The sequence below is a fragment of the Tursiops truncatus genome, chromosome 14 (genome assembly GCF_011762595.2).
Source record: "Tursiops truncatus isolate mTurTru1 chromosome 14, mTurTru1.mat.Y, whole genome shotgun sequence".
Taxonomy (NCBI): Eukaryota; Metazoa; Chordata; class Mammalia; order Artiodactyla; family Delphinidae; genus Tursiops; species Tursiops truncatus.
The window spans coordinates 81,473,164-81,483,690 of record NC_047047.1 but is presented as its reverse complement, the minus strand read 5'-3'; the positions used below and the strand labels follow the sequence as shown (position 1 = coordinate 81,483,690).

The following is a 10,527-nucleotide window of genomic DNA, read 5'->3' as shown; positions in this document are numbered from 1 at the left end:
ACATATATCCCCATATCTCCTCCCTCTTGCGTCTCCCTCCCACCCTCCCTATCCCACCCCTCCAGGTGGTCACGAAGCACAGGGTCACATTTAATTCTTGAATCAGCTTCGGAGGGAGGAACGCTGGGTTCCAATCCCTGCTTCTCAGAGATGAAGAAACCCAGGCTCGGAGAGGTTGTGCGACATGCCCAAGGCTACACAGCTGCAAATGGATTATCAGAAGCCCAAGTCTCAAGGTCTGACCTCTGGTCCGGGGGGGCCCCTCAGACACACCAGCCCCAGGCGCTGGCGGGCACCGAGCTCCCTGCTGGCTGCCCAGCCGGCAGAAGCGGTGGCGCTCTCGGTAGGAAGCCTGCCTCCAGTGCTGAGTCACTCTGGGCCCTGGCTGGTGTGGGCAGGAGGAAGGTGGCTGCCCGGGCTGTGGTGACCGCTTGGCCCTTTGCTCCCCAGGGTTCCCAGCAGCCTGGGTTCACGTGGCCTTGCCAGCTGCGGACAAGCCAACCCACCGACCCCTGCAGGGCCTGGCGAGGCCCCAACCCTCACTTGTCACTGCGTGTTTACTGGGCTGGGGCTGCCCCATGCCCCTTAGCGTGCTCACAGGTTGGGCCGTGCCGGCAGGTAACCCATCATCGTGCAGCCCCGCCACAGTGCTGTGAGGGAGCAGTGCAGGGCTGGAGGGCGCTCAGGGAGGCCACAGTTGAGCTTTGAGATGAGCCTGAAGGGTGAAAAGTGCGTAAAATAAGTGCAGAAGGTGAGAAGGGCCTTCCCAGCGGGGGTGGCGTGGGCAAGGTTGCCTGTGGGGATGCAGGAGGGATCCCAGGGTGGCCTGTGCAGCCTGGCCGATCGGAGGAGGCCAGGGAGAGGGGAGGCCGACTTCTGCTGTTAGGGGCCTGCCGACTTGCGGTGGGCCCCGATTCCTCAGCCGTCTCCACTTTGATCAGGCGCTGGGTGGACTCTTGGGCAGGGAAGGCTGGCCGGGCTGGCCGAGGGGTCCTGCCGCAGGAGCAGCCGGTGGTGAGGACGGCTTGCAGGGCTCAGTGTCTCATCACTGAGATCAGAAGATGGAGGTCTTGGGCACAAACCCTGTGGGGAAGGTCCCTACCCTGTATATTCTCACCCAAATGCACATCTCTGACGGGGAGTCCCTTCCGAGAGCAGGCCTGTCAGGGCCTCACCTGACTTCCGCACAGGCAGGCCCGGCCCTTGCTTGCCTCTGCCCTCGTCCGGGGCTGCAGAGGGTCGGTGAGCTCAGTGCTCTGCTCCCTCTGAGCTGACGGTCTTTTCTGGCAAATCTGGACAGCCTCCCGGAAAGGTGGAGGAGGTGAGAAGAGCCCCTGAAGCGATCCAGCAGATCCCCCCGCTCCCAGAGCAATGCCCAGCACCACTGCAGCCTCAACCCCGAAAGAGGAACGACAAAGCCAGGTGCTGTACTGTCCGCAAAGCGCTTCCAGCTCCCTTTTCTCGCTGACGTCCTGGCCCCCCTCCACCTGAAGACAATGATGCTGAGAGCTCCTGCTCTGGGAGGCGGAGGCGCAGTGCGTGTCGGACCAACGGAGGGCTGGGTGGGTCCGGAGACCCAGGTTCTGGAGCTGCCCGAGGCTCAGGGCATGGCCCAGGCCTGCCTCCACCTCCCCACACCTGTAACTGACACATGGGGGCATTGGTGGGGGGATTATTTCAGACCCTGTACCCCTGGAGCCTCCCGTGAGCCTCTAGACCACGCGCCTGAGAGGCTGGGGGTAATGCTGGGGGTTCTGTTGGCAGCTGGTCTGAACTCCAGAGACAGCGGACAGAGAAGGAGCCATGTTCTCCCCAAGTCAGGACAGGACGCTGCCCAGTCAGCCTGGGTTAGCCCATCGCCAGGACCAATTTTAGAACATTTTTATCACCCCAAAAAGAAACCCTTTAGCAGACACCTGCCCATTTCACTCCAACACAGCCTCCAGCCCTAGGAAACCACGAATCTACCAAGAAAATAAGATGCCTTTACATTGGAGGTTAGATCTTTGCAGATCCTAAACCTGTCTTAACAGTGTAGATACGAATGTATGCTGACTTTTTCTTTCTTTCTTTCCTTTTTTTCTGCCATGCCGCACGGCTTGTGGGATCTTAGTTCCCTGACCAGGGGTTGAACCTGGGCCATCGGCAGTGAGAGTGCAGAGTCCTAACCACTGGACCACCAGGGAGTTCCCTGTGCTGACGTTGACATTTCTTTTCTTTCTTTCTTTCTTTTTTTTTTCTTTGACATTTCCTTTCACTGGAAAAGCCCTAAGACCCCCCACCCCCTGCCCCCAGTCAATATTCCATCTTGACGCTCTCCCTTTAAAGTATACAAAGTATTTTTTATTTCAACTGCTTTTTCATGGAAATCTTTCTAAGATATTGTGAGAATTGCCCCAACAGTCATCCTCTTCCTGTTCCTTAACTACAGGATCTCAAATTTATTTGGAGCTGCAAAGATCTCATTGAAGGACTCCACATTTTCCAGCTTCCTTATTGGAAGGTGTAGCTATAACAAAGTTCTGGCCAGTGAGATGTGAGCAGAAGTGTTGCGTGGCACTTACTTTCTCTTTAGAAAGGAGGGAGATGCCTCTTTTCCCTTTTTCCATCCTTCTGCCTAGAAAAAGTATGTAAGTGTTGGAGCTTTTGCAGCCATTCTGGGCCATGAGGGGACTTTGAGACTAAAGATGATGCAAGGAGGAAAAACACAAAAATAGAAGACCAAGTCCCAGTCACCTGGACAATTTTAATCCCAGACTTCCTGTCTTTGGGCTATTTCCTGTCTCTGGGTTTCTCAACTTTATTGAGTTATAATTTACATAAAATAAATTGCACCCATTTTAAGTGTACAGTTCAATGAGGTTTGATGTATGTATATACCCATGCAACCACCATCCCAATCAAGATACATATATATATCCCCGTTACCCCCAAATGTTTCCTTGTACCTTTTTGTGGTCAATCCCCACCCCCTTCCTCCATATACCTACTCTATCTCCTTTCTGTCCTATAGATTAGTTTTGCCCTGGTCTACTTTTATAAGAGAAAAAATGAAATGTTTACTTTGCTGAAGCCAGTATTTCTTGGGCCTTTATTATTTGCAGCTGATTCTAATGCAGAATTGAATATAGATGTATTACACAGTCTCAGATAGAGGCTCCTAAACACATTGTATGTGACATGTTTTTGATAACTTCAGACCATTGTTAGATATCCTGTGTCTTTGATTGTTCCCTGGGAAACAGATTTGGAGGTGAGATCTTCAGGCAGGAGGTTTATGAGGGAGTGCCCTTGGGGACACACCTCTGCAGGAAGCAAGAGACACAGAATGAAGCAGCTACAGCAGAGCCTCAGCCATCCTCACAGGGAGCTCTGAGGCTGGGGAGACCTTCAGAGACGTCCTGAGCTGTGTCCCCAAGCTAACAGTTACTGGATGTGGGCTGTCCCTGGGGAGCGGTGAACCTTAGGCCAAGCAGCTCTTTTCACTCAAGGCGGTTCCCAGGGAGGGATGAGCCGAGAGCCATTAGTAGCCAACACTCCCAGCAGCTGAGGTGTGCGTGTCTTGGGTCTGATGGGGAGTCTGGGAGGTGCATCACAGCAGCCACGATACCGCGAGTTCTGGCTGGTATCCTCAGGGCAACTCAGGGGCGTGCGAGCGGCTTGCCCTTGCCTAGCAAGATCTTACGTCCCTCTTGGGGCAGATGCCTGGCTCTGTGGGCCCTGAAGCTCTCAGAACAGCAGAGGCCTGATCTTGGGGGCAGGGCCATGAGTTGTCAAGGAAGCTGTCTGCTCTGCTTCTGCTGGACCTTCCGTGCGCTTCTCCTCCTGGATCCCTCTGGACAGCCCCTCCTACACCCCCTCCCCGGGGAGGCTGTGGCATCAGACGCCTTCTCTCACTGTCTCTTAAGCTTCCCCTCATAGGGGCTGTCTTTGCACACCCTGACTTTGGCAGTGCCTCCTCCTGTCCCGGCCCTTCCTTAATTTTGAGCTTTACGGTGACTTTGACCCTGCTCGAAAGACATGAAATTTTAACATCCTTCTGAGCTACTCACATTCCTCTGTTGTGAGAATTGTTTCTAATAGCCTGCTTTATTTTGCCAACTAAGGCTGAAGCTTCTATACAATTTGGCACCTGGGCTTCATAACAACTGTCTCCACCATGCCAAGGGCCCTTCCCTTGGTTTGAGGGTTGCATTCCAAAAAGTTGAGGTTCCTGGCACTTTGACTTTTAGATTAGCCGGACTTTACCATAGATCAGAACTGGAGACTTAACATCAAATAAAATGTGGGTCAAGGGATACTATTCATGTTACTTTTTAATGAGAACTATTTAAAATACAGGTAAGTACTGGGACTTCCCTGGCGCTCCAGTGGTTAAGACTCCATGCTTCCGCTGCAGGGGGCACAGGTTCAACTAAGATCCCGCATGCCACGTGGCGTCGCAAAAAAAAAAAAAAAAAATAAGATAAAATACAGGTAAGTACAGAGAATATCAGATACATATGCATCCACAACAGAGTGGCTGTCAGGACATAGTGGCTTCTTTTTTTTTTTTGGCCATGCTGCAAAGCCTGAGGGATCTTAGTTCCCCGACTAAGATCAAACCCGTGCCCCCTGCAGTGGAAGTGCAGAGCCCTAACCACTGGACCGCCAGAGGATTCCCTTCATATTTTTAGAAATAATGTACGTCAGGTATCAGTGAGGCCCCCTTCCACCACTCCAGTCTTTTTCCCACCCTGCCCTGTTCCAGAAACAATGCTTAACATGAATTAGTGACATTCTTTTTCAGTCCATTTCGATACTTTTGCTATATTTGTATATATTTACACAGATATACATTGTATCGTATGTTTTAAATAAACCTAAACAGTAACATACCATGGAGTTTCCATTCCTTGCCTTTTTAAAAAATTCAGTGCTGTGTTTTAGATCTGTCTACGTTAATTCAGATACATCTAGTTGGTTGATTTTAACTGCGGTTTATAGGAGCCCATCGTGTGACTATAAAGTGATTTATTTACTCATTCGCTGACTGTGGGACATTGAGGCTGCTTTCAATTTTCACTCCTCCTTTGTTGCGGTGATGTTCTTGCACATGGACTTCTGGCTTCTGCACAGAGGTTTTCTTGGGGTGGATAACCGGAGGGGGCGACAATTGCTGGACGGAACGGTATTTGCCTCTCTGCTTTACTAGATGTTGCCAAATTGCCCTCCAAAGCGATTGTCGCAATTTCCCCTCCATGTACTTGCGTCCCTTACTCACATCCTCTTCACTACTTGGTACTGGTAAGGAGTAACCCTATCTCTCTCGTGGTTGCTTTATTTTGTCTCAGCTGCTGAGGAGGCTGGACATCTTTCATGCTTATTGGCCACTCGGATTATGTCTTCTGTGCAATTCCTTTTTCACTTTATAAAAGGATTTTGCCCTTCAAGTTTCTTTTAATGTCATGTTCTTGCAATACTAAAAAAAAAAAAAAAAACTGTAGCCCCACAGGTCATGTGAAGCTGCAGGGAAAAACTCTTACGTAGGAGTCCAGGACAGAGTCTAGCTCCCACCTCGATGTTATTATCTATATAATTTGGGGCAAATATCTTCCTCTCTGATTTTTAAAAGTTTACTTTTCAAGTGTACAGTTCAGTGGTTGCAAGTATACTCACAAGGCTGCACAGCCATCTTCCCTGTCTAATTCCAGAAAGAAACCCCGCGCCCACTGGCGGTCAGTCTTCCTCCATTTTCCTCAAGTCTCAGACTCTGGCAACCACTAATCTACTGTCAGTCTCTGTGGCTTTGCTTGTTCTGGACACTTTGTGTAGCTCCTTTCACTCAGCACGATGTTCTCAAGGTTCAATATGCTGTAGCATGTATCAGTACTTCATCTCTCTGTAGGGCTGAATGATATTCCACTATTATGGTTAGACCACATTTTCCTTTTTTCCTTTTTTTGGCCGTGCTGCACTGCACGGCTTGTGGGATCTTAGTTCCCTGACCAGGGATTGAACCTGGGACCTCAGCAGTGAGACCGAAGAATCCTAACCACTGGACCACGAGGGAATTCCCAAGACCACATTTTGTTTATCCATTCCTCAGTAGGTGGACTTTGGGTTATTTCTACTTTGTAGATGTTATGAATAGTGTTGCTACGAACATTCATGCACAAGTTTTGGGGTAGACATATGTTTTCAAGTCTCTTGTGTATATACCCAGGGGTAGAACTGCTGGGTCACGTGGTCACTCTGTGTTTAACTTTTTGAAGACGTGCCAGACGCCACAGCCATCACACCGTTTTGTATCTGCTCCCCACCAACCGGCAGTGGACGGAGATTCCAGGTTGTCCCCATCCCACCAACACTTGCTATTGTCCATCTTTTTGACAATAGCAACCCTACTGGGTGTGGAGTAATCTCACCGAGGTGTTGATTTGTATTTCCCTGATGACTAATGATGTTGATCATCTTTTTCTTTTCTTTAATATTTATTTATTTGGCTGTGCTGTGTCTTAGTTGCGGCATGTGGGACCTTTAGTTGCAGCATGTGGGATCTAGTTCCCTGACCAGGGATCGAACCCGGTCCCCCTGCATTGGGATCGTGGAGTCTTAGCCACTGGACCACCAGGGAAATCCCTTGATCATCTTTTCCTGGTGTATGCTTATTGGCCCTGCATATATCTTCCTTGGAGAAACGTCCATTCAAGTCCTTTTCCATTTTTAAATTGGGTTGTCTTTTTATTGTTGAGTTGTAAGTGTTCTTTATATATCCTAAATAAAAGTTCCTTAGATATTTAAGTTGCAAATATCTTGTTCCATTTTGTGGGTTGTCTCTTCACGTTATTGAGAGTGTCCTTTGAAGCACAAAAGTTCTATTTATTTATTTGTCTGTTTGGTTGCGCCGGGTCTTAGTTGCGGCAGGTGGGCTCCTTAGTTGCGGCTCGCCAGTGAAGCACAAAAGTTTTTAATTTTGATGTCTAACTTGTCAGTTTTTTCTTTGGTTGCCTGTGTTTTGGGGTCATAGCTAAGAAACCATTGCCTGATCCACAGTCAAAAAGAGTTATGCTTAGTTTCCTTCTAAGAGTTTTATAGTTTTAGCTCTTACATTTAGGTCTTTGATCCATTCTGAGTTAAATTTTTGTAAATGGTGTGAGGTAGGGGCCCAACTTCATTCTTTTTCAAGTGACTATCTAGTTGTTCCAGTACCATTTGTTGAAAAGACTATTAGGCCCTTGAATCGCATCTAATCCGAACTGAGATGTGCTGTAAGTACAGAACACACGCTGAATTTCAAAGACTTAGTATGAAATAAAAAGAATGCAAAATGTCTCATTCATAATTTTTAGATTGATTACATGTTGAAGTAATAGTTTTTATAGATTGGATTAAATAAAATGTATCATTAAAATTAATTTCATCTGTGTGGTTTTACTTTTAAAATTGTGCCTGCGTCTGTGGCTTGTGCTGTCTTTCTGTTGGGATTTGGACACTGTTGGCTGCAAGAAGGTACAGGACTGCAGGCTGTTCCTTGCACCCCACAGTAGCTGTGGAACTGTTGCAGGCACACACCTATTGTCCTGCTCAGGGCATGTACCAATTTCTCAGGCACCAGGAGCTCTATTTCCCAGAAAAGAAGCCATCAGGAGCAGAGCTGGAAAGGCAAGCAGCCTTTTCCAGTATGAACTGGTTTGAAACAGTGGTCAAGCCACTGTTTGTGTTTGGCTTTGGGTTTTGTCCTTTCGAGGGAGCCTTATGCAGCCAGACAGACTCTGGGCTGCTCGCCACTTCATTCACTGACATGGAAAAGATGTCAGGCCTGGCGGGCAGAGCCCTGGGCTGGGGGCTTCGGCTTGCGGGGGCTGGCAGGCTGCTGCCCCGATGCCTCCTCCTGCACTGGGTAACCATGTTATCCACAGCCGTGCTGTGCATGGACACACGCCCTGGCCCATCTTGCTCTGCAAATCAACAACATGCATCTGCCCTGGAGGCTCTAGAGCAACCCGCCCGCCTATCCTTGCGAGCCACCGCTTTAAGATCAACACCCTCGGTCCTTGGTCTGCACTGCAACACAGGACAAAGGCATTCCCATTCCGAGGTGCATCTGAATGCAGCTCTCCCTGTAGCCACCTGAAGGCAGAGCACTCGTGAGGAAACAGCTCAGAGAGGGTAGCTGTTCTTGTCCAAGCAACACAGCTAAAACCTGTCGGAGCTGGGACCGGAACCCAGGTCTCCTGACAGACTCACTGCGATGATTTTCTTTATACCTTTGTTCTGAGTCAGCTCGCCTTTGATGTGATGATGATGTTGGTGCTGATGAAGGTAACGTACTGATCATTTATTGAGTTTCTCTCATACCATAGGCCCTTGTACACACATTTGCCTCTCTTAGTGCAGGGGAGACATTAATATCCACATTTTACAAATTAGGAAATCAGAAACCTGGTTTATCTTGACCCCCCCGGAGCTTGCAAGGATGATGGGGAAAGGGGGATCCATCAGAACGTGCCCCTGAGTCACATTCCCTGGGTGACCCATGGACCACAGCATCATCTTTGGGGGCCGCCACAAACACTGGTGGACCTCAGGGCTAAGCAAGATGGGCTAAATGGTTCAATTTCCCCACCTCTGAGCATCCACTAACCAGAGGCAGGTCCAGTGATTCTTACTGTCGGTGCTGCCAGCCAGTTCTCTGCCTGTTTCCTTTGCCTGAGCTTCTGGGGTCAGGAGAAGGGCGGGCAGCCAGAGGGGCCACCGTCGCCCGCTCTGTTCCTGGCAGCCACACTGTAGTTACCAACGAAACAGTGACAATAAAAAGAGGACCCGGAAACAAGCGGGCCTCCACCTTCTCAAACATTCCGGAGCAGGGGTTTGTGAGCTAGAACTTCATCTATTTGAAAGGACCTCCCTAGTAAGATACACACTCAAGTTCAGCAAAGTAGTACAGATAGTTTTTTTAAATAGTATTTTTTCTGATGCCTGTGTGGACCCAGCACAGTGACACTGAGTCTGGTTTTAAACCTGGCTGTCACTGATTCTAATATGCAACCTTACACACCTCATTTCTCCAAGCAGAAGTGTCCTCACCTGTAAAATGCGGGGGAAACGATCTCAAGAATGTTAGATGTTAGTGCTTCCAAAACAACATCATACCCCAGACATAGAAAACAAACTTACGGTTACCAAAGGGGAAAGGGGGTGGGGAGGGATAGATTAGGAGTTTGGGATTAACATATGCACACTACTATACATAAAATAGATAACCAACAAGGACCAAAGGGACAAAGTACCCGTTGTGTACCCTAACCTGTACCCTAAACAGTACCCGTTCCCTAACCCTAACCCTATCCCTAACCCTTACCTATAGCACAGGGAACTATACTCAATATTTTGTAATAATCTATAAGGGAAAAGAATCTGAAAAAGGATATATATATATATATATATATATATATATATAAAAAACAATCACTTTGCTGTACACCTGAAACATTGTAAATCAACTATACTCCAATAAATTAAATAAATAAAAAGAAGACAGACTAAAAACAAAATTTGTACATAAAAAATCAAATAGATGAAAATATTTAATATCTGTCTCATGCAGAATGTGAATGGTAATCTTCATCTCCAAGGAGATTTTAGAAAGGATAACAAAAAGGGAAGTATTTTGTAATAACCTATAAGGGAAAAGAATCTGAAAAAGAATATGTATATATATCTGAATCACTATCCTGTGTACCTGAAACACAGCATTGTAAATCAACTACCCTTCAATTAAAAAAAAATCATAAAAGTCAGATATTATTAAGAATAATCAGAGTCATTCCTGTTTTCACAGCTATCATATGGAAAACAAGTCGTATGACACCCGTTATGCGTTGAATTGTTCCCCTGTGAAGATGTTGATGTCCTCACCCCTGGTACCTGTGAACGTGACCTTATTTGGAAATAGGGTCTTTGCAGTTGATTAAAGTGGGGTCATGAAGGTGGGCTCTAATTCGATGACTGGTGTCGTTATGAAAAGGGGGAATTTGGACACAGAGACAGACGCACACAGAGGAAAGCTGACATGAAGATACAAGGAGAAGGCAGCCACCTGTGAGCCAAGAAATACCCGAGGCTACAGAAGCTCGGGGAGGGGCCTGAAAAGACTCTCCCTCACGGCCCCCAGAAGGAATCGACCCAGCCGACACCTTGATCTTGGACACTCAGCCTCCAGGCTATGAGACAATAAATATCTGTAGTTTAAGCCAGCCAGTTTGTGGTACTTTGTTACCGAAGCCCCAGGAAACTAACGTAACACGCTACTCTGAATTTCTTGCTCTATTGATTAAATCCACATGTGCTTATTTATTATTTTTTTAAATTTATTTATTAAATTTATTTATTTTTGACTGCGTTGGGTCTTTGTTGCTGCGCGCGGGCTTTCTCTAGTTGCGGTGAGCGGGGTCTACTCTTCGTTGTGGTACGCAGGCTTCTCATTGCGGTGGCTTCTCTTGTTGTAGAGCACCACGGGCTCTAGGCGCGTGGGCTTCAGTAGTC

At 47.8% G+C, this 10,527-nt stretch overlaps 1 non-coding gene across 1 annotated transcript; it reads right to left on the bottom strand.

The window, feature by feature from the left end:
- Positions 1-2,113: 2,113 nt before the first annotated feature.
- Positions 2,114-2,186, bottom strand: TRNAE-CUC (transfer RNA glutamic acid (anticodon CUC)). Its single transcript has one exon. It is a non-coding gene; the product is annotated as a tRNA-Glu (tRNA).
- Positions 2,187-10,527: the final 8,341 nt, after the last annotated feature.